At 43.2% G+C, this 15406-nt stretch overlaps 1 protein-coding gene across 5 annotated transcripts in view; it reads left to right on the forward strand.

Moving 5' to 3' along the window:
• The window catches only part of ITGA7 (integrin subunit alpha 7), a 218412-nt gene that overhangs the window by 37822 nt on the left and 165184 nt on the right, over window positions 1-15406 (forward strand). The gene's annotated exons all lie outside the window — the stretch shown is intronic.

The following is a 15406-nucleotide window of genomic DNA, read 5'->3' on the forward strand; positions in this document are numbered from 1 at the left end:
TGTGGCATCAATATCAAGACTCCAGATATAAGGGCCTATTCACACTGAATTTTGCAATGCATTCATCTCCTCTTTCCAGGCTTCTATCTAAATCCCTGAAAAATGGCATTCAGATGTGCCTTGACATAGCCATTGATTTGAACAAAGGCAAACCGAGGCTAAAGTCTGAATCTTTAGGCTCCATTTGCTCTGCTTTCAGATGTCTCATTTCAGACAGCACAATCCTGAATTTCAGGGATTCAGTTGTAAGCCTTGTGTAAAGACCTGAATGCAGCGCTGAATGTAGTGTGAATAGGTCCTTACATCCTACACCACCTCAGGGGATTGTTGTTATGGAGTATTGCCCCTGGGTGGCCACAGTTATGACCACCACCAGGGCTCGCGGTCACCCACCCTAGCTTTGGTACTCTGGGGAGCTAGTATAATGAATATCTGAGAAGAGCCCTAGAGAAGCAAGAACATTGGACAACCAAGAGGTGGTGGCCTCAAGTCAGGTGTAGTGTTCAACAGGGCAAGACTTTCTAACCTGCCGCCCCCCCCCCCCACACACACACACACACACACACACACACACCTGCCCACACACACAGACACACACACCTGCCCACACAGACACACACACCTGCCCACACAGACACACATCTGCCCACACACAGATACACACTCACCATCCCCCGGCTCCATTCCTCCTGCCTGCTCTCTCTCTTCTCTGGTGCTGCTCTGCAGGCCGGGCGCGCACTGCGTGACATCAGAGCTAGAAGACACGGCCGCACACAGGGCCGTGTCTCCTAGCAGTGACGCGGCCGGGCCAGCACAGGGAAGTTAACTGCTGCAGTGCTGGCCCGGCCGATGAAGAAGTAGTGGCGGCCGATGCTTGGGGAGCGGTCCGGGGCCCCCCCTCCCGCCACTGCTACCGGTATGTGCCGCGGCGGCCCGCACATACAATGAGGGCAATCCGGCATTAGACACCCCGCCCGGAGCCGCGGGCCCCCTGCAGGCTCGGGGCCCCGGGCAGTCGCCCAGATTGCCCTCATTATAATTCGCCTATGTATTGACTAATTCAAGTTTATGTAAAGACTCAATATTTACATTGTTGACCCTTATGTTTCAAGACTTCTGCAGCTCACGCTGACAACCTGGATATCAGCTTTTGGGCCAAATCTTGACTGATGACCACCCATGCTTGTCTAATCAGTGCTTGGAGTTTATCACAACTTTACCGTTTTTGTTTGTCCATCCGCTTTTTGAGAATTGACCATAGGTTCTCTATGGGATTGTGATCTGGTGAGTTTCCTGGCCATTGAGCCATGTTTTGTTCACTGAGACACTTAGTTAGCAATTTTGCTTTCTGACATGATGCTTCATCCTGCTGGAATAAAGCATTGTTCATCACCAAATTGCACCTGGATCTTTGGGAGAAGTTGCTCTTGGGGGATGTTTATTCCATTCTTTATTTATGGCCGTGGTGCGAGCTCACTCCTTTAGATGAAAATCAACTCTACCCATGAATGGTGTCAGGGTACTGTCCTGTTGGTGTAACATAGGACTCAGGTTCCTGCTCACCTTTTCTTCTCCAGACAATAATTCTTCCAGATGTCCTGTGTCACGTGTTCTTTACTTTTCCTCTTATTGTCCCACTCTTGGTTTTGGCTTATAAATACTGAAGTAAAATACTGACCAAATACTGAGCGTGTGAACAGAGCCTTAGACCGAGGGAAGGGGACTGATGAAGTCCCACAGGTCTGCCTTGAGAGTATGTTTCTAGGTTGCCTGACAGTTTCAAGATGTCTGGTGTAATACACTGTAATACAGAAGTATTGCAGTGTTATAGTGAATTGAACTCGTGATCACATGGTTACATCCCCTATAAGGAAAAAAAATGAAAAAAAAAAAAAATTAATAAAATGTCCAAAATATGATTTAAAGGAAAAAAAAAGTTTTAAAAATACTTTATATAGAAGACAAAAGCAATAAATAACACATAAATGCGTCCATAACAAATTATAAAAATCTTACTTATAATTTTTGAGCAAAAATATAAGAATAAGGATTAAGGCTAAGTTCACACAAGTGTATAAAAAAAATTGTCCGATTGTCATACAGAAAAAAAACGTATGATGTCTCATCTGTATTGGAATCAGTTTTAATACATTGACAGTTTATAAAATTTACAAGAACAAATACAATTTGCTATGTTAATAATAGCAATGTATCGATAAAAAATGGATGCAATACGGTTGACTCATATGGGGTCCAATGTTTTTTTTGTGCAGTCATAGATTTGAATTGGTTTCATCTGGAATCTGGAAGACTCTACTGCATGCTGCAATTTTATTTTGTCATAGACATTTGGTCCGTGTCAAAAAACTGCCATCTGAACAGCCAAATTGCAAAACATTGGTTGGAAAGTTGTCTGTGTGAGATCACTTTTTTCACAGACAGCACTAGAACTGAAAATACAGTCTCGTGAACATAGCCTAACAGTAATCAGAAAGTAGTATGCCGGGTTACAGAAAATGGCAAGACAAAAATGATTTAAATGTAAATGATAAAGTAGTAGAGATTTATGAAGACTCTTAGACAATCTTTAAAAAAGATAATTGGAATAAACTAATACCTAGTACATTTGGCACATTTTTAATGTCAGCAAATGAAATCTATGAGCAGTTATAGATTTGTGACAGAATTTGTGCCATTCTCTTGCGCTACACTTAACAGAATTGTCTAAAAGTTGTTACTACTCCCTTCCTGATAAATCACAACCATTTTCTAGCTCTGGGCAAGCTTGGTATAAAAAACAAGAATTTTACACAATTTGTGACTTTTTAAAACTGAATCTGCTTCATAAATGTGGGGCGTTTTTATTGTGAAAAAAAAATGAAACGTAAAATAAACTGTCTTAATTTAGTGTTGCTGCCATGATGCTTAACTGGCTATGTAGGCCGAGAGATTGAAAAGGTAAAACTCTTGGAAAGCAGTGGTGCAACAAAACTGTGTCCTCAGAGCCCAAACTGAGGCAACCCTACCCCTCATTTGGATGGCCCTATTGTTGGTCAGTGTGCACACAGACCGCACACTGGCCAATGTTAACATACAAGTGCACACAAGCGTTTTTCCTCTGGGGAAATCAGTCTGTGATGTGGGCGGACACACGGAGCAATTTGCAGACGTGACAGGCCTGATAATTTTAGTGCTGGAGTGCAGTTGGTGTTAAGCGGTTAAAGCTAAGGTGCAGAGACCCATCTTGAATGCAGTGAGGGTGGTCTTGCTGGCTTGACCTCTGCCCCTCTAGAACTGTCGGAAATAGGAAATAGCATAGTGCTGTACTCAGCTTTCACCCATAGACAATGAATGGAACGGAGGTGGATCATATTCATTTCTGCTCTATTTACGACAGGCCTGCACTTGGGAGAGCTATGAATAGGTAATAAGTATTAATTCTGAGAATATGCCTTTAAGAACGAGTGTTCTTCCGACAGTTATCTAAAGTATATGGGCAGCTTGTAAGACCACATCACTAAAATAATACTTCCCTGCTGATGTACCTTTACCACTCAGATCCTTCTCACCTGCCGCCTATAACTTCTATCATCAGTGACCACTTAGATTATACATGTAATGGGCAAGTAGTCACTGGTAGTGCAATTAACTGCTGAGTAGCTGTTACAGAATAGCGCAGTGCTCATGCTGTAACTGCTTTATCTGTGGCTAGATAAATAGAGGATTTAAAGGGATTGTCTGGACCAAATTGAAAAGTCTGCAGTCACTCTGCGTGCGCTGCAGGGATTCGCTGGTTTCAGACCTGGGACCACGCCCACTGGCCCGGGAGGATATGTATGAGTTATACATACTCCGGGCCAGTGGGCGTGGCCTCTCTCCATACACTTGTATTAAGCGAAGCCACGCCCCGTCTAGTGACGCGGCTAGCCAGTAGGCGCGGCCGACTAGATGACATGTACAAGTGTATGGAAGTGAGGCCGCACCCCCCTGGCCGGGTGTATGTATAACTCATACATACCCTCCGGTCACAGGCCTGAAACTGGTGAATCCCCGCAGGGCACAGTGCATGCTCTGGGGGAATTCATAAGTCTTCAGGCACACAGAGTGACTGCAGAATTGTCGATTTGGAACAGACAACCCCTTTAAGCAGAACTCCATAGAAAATCCGAAAGCAGAATTTTACTTTTTGTTTTTGCCTGGGTTTAGGTACTATGCCACAAACATCTTGAAAATCTAGAGGTCTTTTATAGAAAGAAGTGTGGCACAAGGTTTAGATGCTAAATCTATGAACAGGTAGACTTTACATATAATGAATCTGCTGTAATATATTACTGATAAAATAGCTTATAGTCAGCAGCGCGTTATGAGTGTGCTGACCTTGCAGGACAGAAGAAAGAAGATAGCGTCTATGATGTTACAGATGATTAAGCTTAAAAGACTAATGTATCACAAGAATGCAATAAAAATAGATTGACACAAAAACTGCTCTTTGTGGAAGGTGGTAATGTTTAACCTGGAAACCAGTGTTATTTGTTTCTGCTTTCACAGTTTGTGTATTCACACAATTTCTCAATATATTCTTAAAATCTTGTCTGAGAGGACGCTCCTAATACTTGAGACATTTGTTCATATAAGTGGTTCACACATCTACCATTTACAACCTCGTCTGCAAAAGGCAAAAGCATTGTCGTAGCCTTGATAGTTTTCTCTCAGTATGTGTTCCAAGTGCATAATAATCCACCTTGTGGTGTGTATCAAAATATAATATTTAAAGGGGTATTCTCAAGTTATTAAATAGCTTTAATTAGTCAGCATGGTAATAAGAAAGTTTGCAATTGACTTGCTTTTTCTCTCTACTGTCATTCTCTTGCAATGAGAGCTTTTATATTCCATAGTGTACATTAGAGATCAACCACAAGAACGAGAACATGGCCAGTATTCACAGTAGTTACATTCTAGGACAGAAGCTAACTCCTAACATCAAAATCATCTTTCTTCATTCCATTGATTTCCATACAGCAGTTAGCTGCTCACCTCCCTCTCAGCTCCTGATGAGCTACTGTTATCATTCCTGTAGAGAAGAAGAATGGCGTGCACTCTGTTTGGTAAGTGTGAGGTGCTGATGAAGTGGGATGTAGCCACACAACTAGTAGAAAGTGACTCACCACATACTCTTATTTCAATTTTTGCCAATAGTTTATTTCACAAATAGTGAGTTAGACTTGTGCACTGACATAAAAAGGTGCAGGGAAATTGCGACAAGAAATGTACATAACGTTTTGACCCAGCCAGGGTCCTATTCATACTGTCGCTTAGGTTTAGGTGATGGATGAGTGCTCCCGCACATGATGAAGGCGCGAGAGCGCTTAACCACCTAAACCTAAGCGACAGTATGAATAAGGCCCTGGCTGGGTCGAATTGTTATGTAAACTTCTTGTCGCAATTTCCCTGCACCTTTTTATGTCCGTGCACGAGTCTAACTCACTATTTGTGAAATAAATTATTGGCAAAAACTGAAATAAGAGTGTGCGGTGAGTCACTTTCTTCTATCATTCCTGTAGAATCGCTATCCTTGGCACCCGGTATTATTGCTCTCACAATTCTGAGCCCTAAACTTGTTCAAATGCAGAGTTATCTCTACATTCAAATACAGTGATATAAGTGTAGAGTCAGAACAAACCACTGCTATCTGAATGTCTTACAACAGAGCTTGTGCTGAGCTTTAGTTCTACTAATACTACATTTCTGCTAGTAACTAGAATTGTCACTCAAGGAGGAGAGTCCGCCCTGTCAGAAACCAGGAAGTGAGGAGACTGTTGAGCTCTGAGCTATTCTAGACTTTGAGCATTTCCTATTCTCAGCCATTTCGCAGGCTATGTGCATCCATATAAAATGGAGGAAACATGGAAGACAGACTTTGCAGTTCAGAGTTCAATGCTAGTTTCAGCATTTTTTTTAACTGATATATTGCTAAGAGTCAATGGTTAAAAAAAGGTTAATTCTACCTGCTTCAGTGGTAGAAAAATTAATGAGAACAATGGAATCAACTAGGATGCAACTAGTATGACACCTGAGGAGAAAATTGGCCCATTTTTCTTGGATGGTAAGACTCACACGGATGTGGGAATGTAGTCTGACACTGAAGCACTGTATAGCCATGAAAACATTAAAGCCTTGATAACAAATCTAATCATAATTTGTTAGAATTACTTTCCATATGGGGTATAGCTCTTGGTGGTGCAGAGGTAGCAGTCACATCCGAGCCCTGGTGCCTGATGGGACCCAAAGGCCCCTTTTTTGTACTTAAACTAATAGTACTATAAATTGTACAATGTATATGTGTGGCACCCTGCTACAACAGGTACCACAGGACTCAAAAGGGTGCATGGATGGACTTCTTCACAAGAGGCCCTCATTACAAACAGACACCTCCCCCCTTCCACTTCATACCACCAGAGGGAGCCCTGTTAGGGATATATATATGGAGGGTGGAGCCAGGCAGTTTAGTCAGAGAGTGTGCTGCCACTGAGAGCAGTGAAGACGCAGCACGTCTGCTGCTGTATTGAGGGCCCCGAGTGTGGCCGGAGGTAAAGAGGAGAGGAGAGGAATTGAGGGGGCAGAGGAGCATCATAGGCTCACTCCAAGACACAAACCGGACACTGGGTCCGCGCCTACAGGGTCCTCTATACCCAGTAGGGACTACCGGCATACCAGGAGGCTTCCAGACGCCTGGTCATCCTGAAGCTACCAGCAATAACAGGACTAGGAACCACAAAGGCCCCGGCGTCCAGGGATAGTGGTTGCCAAAGAAAGGTCCTACTACCAAGCGGTCAGGTGAGAGAGCAACATAACACAGAAGCTAGGCCAAGTTCCAGGCTGGCTAGAAGCTTAGAGAGAGGGAGACCCGGATCAGGAGGCCTTATATCCGCTCACTGGGGAGAAGTCCTCAAGTGCACCCTTCCTAGCAAGTACCCTGGACCATACCTGCCATTACACCAGTAAAGATACTGAAGCGAATCCCCTGTGTGTGTGTCTGTCATTCCCCCTGACCTGGCCATCTCTTACCTGCATTCCTTCCATCAACCCTGCCCCGGGGGTCCGCTCCGCCTGTGGGGAGCAGAAACATCCCAGCTGCCATCTCATCACCCCCGGAGGTCTGCAGCAGCGCCGGTAACCATTACCGGAAACCACAGGTGGCGTCACGAAACAAACTGTACACTAAAAACCCCTTTTTCAAGAGAGACCCCAGAGTATGGGCCCAGGAGCCGACTGCCATGACATCCTAAGCAAGGTAAAAAGGCCCGGGTACCGAGTCCCCTATATCCCCCTGGGCGACACATATGGGGCCCCTGTTACAGATTTTGTATTCAGCCCCAAGGTCTTCAAGTTTTGCTCTTTTGATGTGATAATTTAATTACCGGTATATCTTAATATTTTTTATTAAGACACTGGCATCATGCTTCCCTTGTACATGAGACATGATGGATCTGTTATTATCTGTTTGATAGATTGTTATGATCCAAGTTTCCCACATAGTGGGCCTGTCAGGTTTCGCATTCACCTCTTGATAGAATAGTGCAGCATGACTTGCTATTCTACACATCAAAAATTAATGGAAACCTGAAGAAAAATAACTAGTGCAAGTGTGAACAGAACCTAAGTAAGAAATTTGTGGAGCACTCTATAAGGAAACTTCCCCCCCCCCCCCCCCCAATGAAGCCAAAATTGTATTCTATTGTAATAAGATGACACTTCATGAAACTGTATCTAGTGCTATTAACTAGGGCATGGCTGCACAGAAGATTTTTCACAATGATTCTGACACGTTTTCAATGCCAAATTCAGCATGAAATGTGTGTGAATGCAGCCTTTTATTGTTTTCTATCTCTGCTGTAGTTCAATTGAAATTGACAATGTATTTCACGCTGAGGCAGAAAACCATGGAATGGATTCAATCATCACTGGCAAATTTGCAGCAGAAATCCAAGAGCCAGTTGCCAGTGGATTTCTGACACTGATTTTCTTTTAAGACATCGTAGGGGCTTATTGTAATAAATATTTGTACATTCTTTTTGGTAACCGTCCTATCTTTGCTGTCCATATGCAGTGTGTTTTTGTTCCCTTCTTGTGTCTCAACATTTATTATATTGGATGTACAGTAGATAAAGAATGTGAATGAAAATAAAATAAAGACTTTGCAGGTGCTGACAGGGAGTGGTGGTTCGGGGTTCATTTTTTTTTAATTAATGTCGGTAAAATAATTTCCAGAAACATTCTTTTGGGGGAGCGGCTTTGACTCTCCCGTATTTGGGGCTGAGCTGAGACCTTGCTGCGGTTTTATGACTTTTGGAATGTCAGATTCTTACAAAGAATGAATGGAAATTAAATGTGTTTAACTAGTTTATAGCTGCTTTATAGTTAAATGCAAAGTACTTTGCAGAGCTTCGCTGAGAGTTTCATTTTTAATCATGTAAACAATATAGTTATATGTAATTTTTTTCACAATATAAAAAAACAGACTAATAAGTTAATTGATTTCCAGGTTATCTGACCATTGTCTGACTTGGGGCTCATGGACACAGCTGCATTGCAGCTGTTTTCTACGGAACTGAAGTAGGGCTGCCATACAAGTGCATGGCCTCTCTATTGTACCTCCAATTTCATTCAGAAGCATACTGAGGTCTCCTTCTGTCAGATTCTGCCAGAATAAAATAGAAAAAAATTGTGGAATGATCCATCAAACTCCATACTGTATGTAGGTATTTTCCCCTAAAAGAGCAGTAAGTCCGACAGAACCTGTACTGTACTGCTGAGGTCAACATTATTGTCCATCCTACGTTAAGGGCTGAGTAGTTGAGGTGACTTTTCTAAACTGTAGATAAGGGTGAGCAGCATAGTGTAAGGGGAAGCAGAGATATTCCTGAAGAGCCCTTGCTGGATGTCACATTAGTAGAAAAAGACTGCCATCTGCTGGCCAGGTGTAATGAAACGGAACCAATTTGCACTGGAAGATTTGCAAGTGGAGCAACTTCGGGTGCTGGACCTGATCAGGTGACCGGCAGCCCCGAGTTCCTGGATACAAAAGCCCTGCGCGCCAAATGGCAGAGAGATTTGGTGCCAGGGAGAAGAGCGGAGCAGATGCAGTCCAGGGATGGCACCAAGGTCAGCGTGACAGGCCTTAGTTGGAAGTCCACGCCACTAAGGTACCGGTCACTGCCTGGCAAGGCCCATACTCAGAGTTCCAAGTATGTCAGTCAGGGTCAGGATCCACGCCCTAAGCTGGGCAAGCCTCAGAGACACAACGTCACCTGTTAAGAGCCAGAGCCTAGTCCTTTCCACCCCGGGCCCAAGAGACTTCCATCGACTGTCAAGCTGAGAAGATCTGCAAGGAGACCATGGCGGGAGAGGCACACCTGCGACTGCAGAGAGACAGCTTGAGTGAGCAGGACCGTCACTTTCAGTTAAACATACAGTAACAGGGTCGGCCGGGATTAGGACAGCAGGTTGGTAGGGGGCCGGTTGGTACATGGGAGGCTCAGCGCGCTTTAATAGACTGTTAGAAAGACTTGCAGCCTAGCGGGAAAACCCGGTGACCCCCACTAGGGCCAGAGCTACAGGAAAAACCTAAGTGGTAACTCCCATCAACACCTTTGTGAAAAGAAAATTAGTATTATATAGTGAAGGACTTTCATTGCGGGTTTACCGTTATTTGTTTCATTGTTGATTTGCTTTGTTATTATCATCAGTTGTTTAGAATTACTGTAAATTACTACTGCATTTAAATAGATTTATACCATTCACTGACTGTTCTTGACTTGTGTCCTCTGTGTGTTGCATCCAGACACCTGCATTACAATAGATTGGAGGCATTGATGCAGCAGGTTTGGATGCATGACACATGGAACTGCAGAACTAGATAAACCAGTCGACACCTGGAAGTAGCATGGAAGAATAGAGCTGGATTTGCTGTATGGCACATTAAACATTGAGGATCAGTAGAATTGGATATGTGAACAGGCTCCTTTGAACAGCAGAGCCATTTGGACAGACCGGCACCTTGATGCAGTAGAGCCAAATGTGCGAACAGCACCTTGGAACAGTAGATTGTGTAGATGCACAGGTACCTTGATACAGAGTTGAGGGTGAGAAAAATACTGAGAAACAGCAGAGCTAAGTCGGCAGACAGGCACCTTGAAGTAACTGAGCTAAATGTGCAGACAGTAGCCAAGAACAGCAGACCTAAGTTAACAGTCAGGTACTTTGAATTAGCAGAACCTAGTGTGTGGACGGTGCCAAGGAACAACAGAGCTCCAAACAGACACTGCGAAAGCATTGAGAAAGCACCCTAACATGGATGGATATGAACCAATGTAAGGCCTGATTCAGATGTAAGCATTGCGCGTCCGTGTTGCATGTATGTGTTCTATCTGTGTTTTTCACTGATGACACACAGATCCAAAACACTGATGACACCGTTACTATTTGTTGAGGAATGTGAAAAACATTGATGTCTGAATGGGGCCTAATATGATGCTACTGTTTCCCATTTGCCTCTTACAGTTTAATATATGTATCAAGTCGACAAAGAAAATTCATTGTATCAATGTAATAAATGTATTGAAATTAATACTTTATTCTGATGGTATTCTGCAGGGACTAGAATAATCTGGATATTTGCTGCATTTACCATTCATGTTAAAAAAAAAAAATATTCATGAGCCAATAATTGTCACACAGCAAAGAACAATAGGTTGTGAAATGACCTTGCCACTTGTCCCCCGGAGAGCAGATGATGAGTGAGAATGGTTCTTGTCTGTCACTGCTCAGTGTCTGCTGCTGTTCCAGTGAATATTGCATGAGGCACTAAATGCTGCTACTCACAGTCTTTATGAATATTTATACCTGAAAACACTGCTATTCCCTCTCACCCTGCCAAAGGGAGCGTGGATGCAAGTAAAAAAAAAACCTGACAGTGTGAAAAGCAGAACTGGCAACGATGTCTGTGTCATGGTCAAGGGAATGAGGCTGGAGTTGAAAAGCAAGAATGTACTGAGAAAAGGAGATTATTACAAAATGCTGATAGAAGCTGATGATTCTTCCTCCAGAAATCTGAGCGGGAATGTCTTGTAAATAAATTTGGGCAAATCAGACACATGCAACATTCTTAGAAGCAGTAAGTATTAGGCTATGTGCCCACGATGCAGAAATGCTGCGGATTTTTCCTGAGCGTTTCTGCATCTCCCTGGCAGAAAAAAGGCATGTGGATTGTACATGCGGATTGTACATGCGTTTTCCTGCCAGGGACATGCGGATGTGAAGCGTTCTTCACATGCATTTCCGCATGCGGGTTGTCAAGCGCTTTCCAAGCGATTTTAGCATCACTTGGAAAGTGCTTGACAACTTGGTCACACTATATAAATCCATGCAACCGGCATGGATTTATATAGTGTGACCAAAAGAATGGTAAAAAATAAAAAAATAAATATATACTTACCTTCTGATGGCCCCTGGAGTCCTTGTCTCTGCTTGCCGGGGGCCATCAGAAGGTAAGTATATATTTATTTTTTATTTTATTCTTTTTTTACAGGTTCTATGGTACCCGGGTCCGGAGGAGAGTCTCCTCTTCTTCATACCCGGGTACCATCCGCACATTGAAACGCATGGAATCCGCATGTACAGATCCAGTGATGCGTAATCCATGCGTTCCAATGCAAGTCAATGGCGGCGAAAACGCAGCGCTTCCGCAAAATAATTGGCAGTGCTGCGTTTTTTTTCCGCAATGATAATCCGCAGCGAATATTTCCGCAGCATGTGCACAGCACGTGCGGATTATCATTGGGGAACATGGCAGACCTTCTACCAAGCGTTTCTGCAGCGGAATTGTTGCTGCGGAAACACTTAACCCAAGGCTGTGTGCCCACTATGCATTTTTTAAGTTCCCACCATGAGTATTTGGTGAGATTTTGATGTAGATTTTCTGCACCTACTCGCTAAATTAGATGGTATTTTTTTCATTGCGTTTTTCAAGCGTTTTTGACACTGCCTATTTTGTCTCTTCTTGGTGTGTTATGTTTTAAATAAATCTGCTTTGTTTTTCATACTTCCTGGTATTTGGCTTTGTCAAAACTATATTGATACAGTCATGTGCGGATTACATGCGTTTTAAGTGCATTATTGCCCGCGGACTTTCCATATCTAATACAATTCTATGGGGAAAATCGGCACATAAATCTCAGCGAACCCGTGAGAGAAATTAATGTATTGCGGGTTTCAAACACGCACCGCAGGTCAGCTTACAGAGCGTAAAAATAAAGCACAGTGGGCAGGAGATTTCTTTGTTGGATCTGTAAGATGCTGCATTTTTTACGTAATGAATATATATAGCGTCAAAAGCTCATCATGGGAACTTAAAGGGGTTTTCCCACGAACAAAAGTTCATTTGACCGTGTACGTAACAGACCACATCTCCTGGGCAGGGGAGGAAGCAAAAGACAATAGAGACACTACAGCAGGGGATCACAGAGAATTCATTTTGTGAGGTAAAATATTGTTTAAAAACAGGCAGTGAAATATTTTACCTCACAAAATGAATCCTCTGCGATCCTCTGCTGTAATGTCTGCATACTCTATTGCTTCCTCCCCTGCCCAGGAGATGTGGTATGTTCCGTACACGGTCAGACACAGATAATTTTTAAAATGAACTTTTGTTCCTGGGAAAACCCCTTTAACCGTAGGTCACGTTCACACGTTCAGTATTTAGTCACTATTTAAAGGGGTTGTCCACTACTATTGAAAATAGCCTGATGTATTTCTATGATGAATAGAAGCTACTTTGTAATTACCTTCCTCTGCTGTTTCTGCCTGTGAGCGACGCTATCACTGGCCGCTCACAGGCATCACGTGGCGCTGACGTCACGACAAGACCAGGCTGCAGCCGAGGGTCCCGCTTCTGCGTTCCACAGTGGATGCCAGGCTGTGGGCGGGTTTACCCCGCGCGTCACACCTGGCATCCACCGCATGCTCTGCCTCTCCCCATTCATTGGGAAAGCACGTGGTGGATGCAGGGTGTGATGCGGGGTGTAACCCCACCCCCCAAAACCAAGCAGCCACTGCGGGGACCCCAGCGCTGAGTCACGCCTCACTTGATGTGACATCAAGCGGGGGGTCACGTGCTGCCTGTGAGCGGCCAGTGATAGCGCCGCTCACAGGCAGAAACAGCAGCGGGAGGTAATTACATAGAAGCTTCTATTCATCATAAAAACACATTGGGCTATTTTCAATAGTAGTGGACAACCCCTTTAACATCAATATTCATAAGCCAAAATCAGAGGAAAAGTATAATAGAAACACGTCACCACTTCTGTATTTATCACCCACTCCTGGTAACAAACACTGTTGTAAAATACTGACCAAATACTGAATATGTGAACGTTGGTAATGGCTGTTTCTGCTTACATTGCTGCCTACCTCCAACATTCGACAATTTTCTGTAAAGCTTCTTTAGACCATGTGCACATGTTGAGTATTTGGTGAGTTTTTTACCTCAGTGTTTGTAAGCCAAAACCAGGAGTGGAAAAACCAGAGGAAAAGTATAATAGAAACACGTCACCACTTCTGTATTTATCACCCACTCCTGGTTTTGGCTTACACATACTGAGGTAAAAAACTCACCAAATACTGAACGCGAGAACATGGCCTTATTCATTCTCAATAGGACTGTGTAAGAAGGCTAAGTACAGTACTCAGCTATGGCTGGCAATCCCATAGAGCAGGGGTCCCCAACCTGTGGCTCGGGAACCACATGTGACTCGCTGGCCCATGATATGTGGCTCACGCCTGTCTGCCAGCTTAGTGCCTTAGAACCAGGTCTAGCAAACCGCTATGAAGAGCAGGTCTGTAGATGGTGACTTTTCGGAGCAGGCATGCACAAAACAGCTGATATGGATGCTCATATACTGGGTGGGAAGGGGAATAAATATGGTAGGCTGGAAAAAAAGATACTAGCAGTTAGAGGACTGCTTGAAGCTGGATTCAATAGTGTGGTGAGTAGGTTTGATGTAAGAGTACTGAATGGAGGTATAGTGGGCAGTCCTGGATGTAAGTATACTGCCTATAAAGAAGGGGCACAAGGTTTTGGTGTGCTTTCTGTGGTGTACCTTTGGCTATCTTGATACCATGTTCTAGGTGTCACTACTGTGATGGTAGGGGAGCTGAATGTGGCTCGTGACCATCTCTCAGGGCTAAATGTGGCTCTCAAGATAAGAAAGGTTGGGGACCACTGCCATAAAGAATTAATGGCTTGTTAATACACAAGCACAGACACTGCTGTATTTCCACACAGCATTTCAAAGTGCGGGGACCATCACTGATCCTTATAGATAGGTTGATAACCTTAAATGTTGAGACTAACCCTTTAATATTATGGATAATACTGGTGTTTTATGCATTTTTTTTAATTTAGCTTTTTACTTATAACGCTCAGCAAATTAGAAATAAAAATGCTAAAATACTCAATGGTTATTTTAGTAAAGAAGTGATGTCCATGAAGGGCACAGCAAAAAGATTTTATAAAGAGAAAGCTATGGCTATTGTGGAAAAAAAGGAATCTCTAAACATATTGTAGTTTCAGGTTCTGTATATTAAAAATAACCTGTTTATGGAAAATCCAATACTAAGCATTCCAGGATTTGTCCATTTTGATACACTGCTTTTAAAATGTCTTTTCTTTTAAGAGCAGCAACAAAAACTTCAAATTGAAGCAAACATAATATATAGTCCGAGCATTGCATCTGCAGGAGGCTTAGAAAAAACACATCTCCTCTCTGTGAATTGTAGGATTATTACCTTGATGAGTGGTGATTTTGTCTCAGCTGGTCTGGGACGTGATAAATGATTCATGGTTTGCTGAAATTGGAAACTGATCAATAGGATTGGGAGGGTTAGCAGAAAGACCTTTTCCTGAGGAAGGAGCAGCCTAATCTTGCCTCCCCACCCATCCCCTATGGTTCCATATGGTAATTGCCACAGTCATATAATCCTCCAAAGGCAGTCCTGGAGGGCAGTGTTGGACGAGCGTAGAAAAATCATTCTACTTTCATCCAGAAAACATGGACGATTTTCATCTGTATTCTCAACCATGTGTCCATTTATTCACATCCGTGTGGCATCCATTTTTATACATCCGCTTTTTAAAATGTTCATGATCAAACACAGTTTCCTAGGTTAATAATGGCAATATATCCATAAAATTTGGATGCTACACAGATGATCTGTATGGGATCCAATTTTGTTTCGCACCTGTAGGCTCATATAGGAAATTTTCATCCCGATTCTCGTAAGAGAATAATGCATCCTTCAGTTTTGTTCATATGGACACTCAGTCTGAACAACCAACCCTACTGAAATA

This window comes from Phyllobates terribilis, unplaced genomic scaffold (assembly GCF_046119375.1).
Source record: "Phyllobates terribilis strain yellow unplaced genomic scaffold, ASM4611937v1 Scaffold_2__4_contigs__length_985480577, whole genome shotgun sequence".
Lineage (NCBI taxonomy): Eukaryota > Metazoa > Chordata > Amphibia > Anura > Dendrobatidae > Phyllobates > Phyllobates terribilis.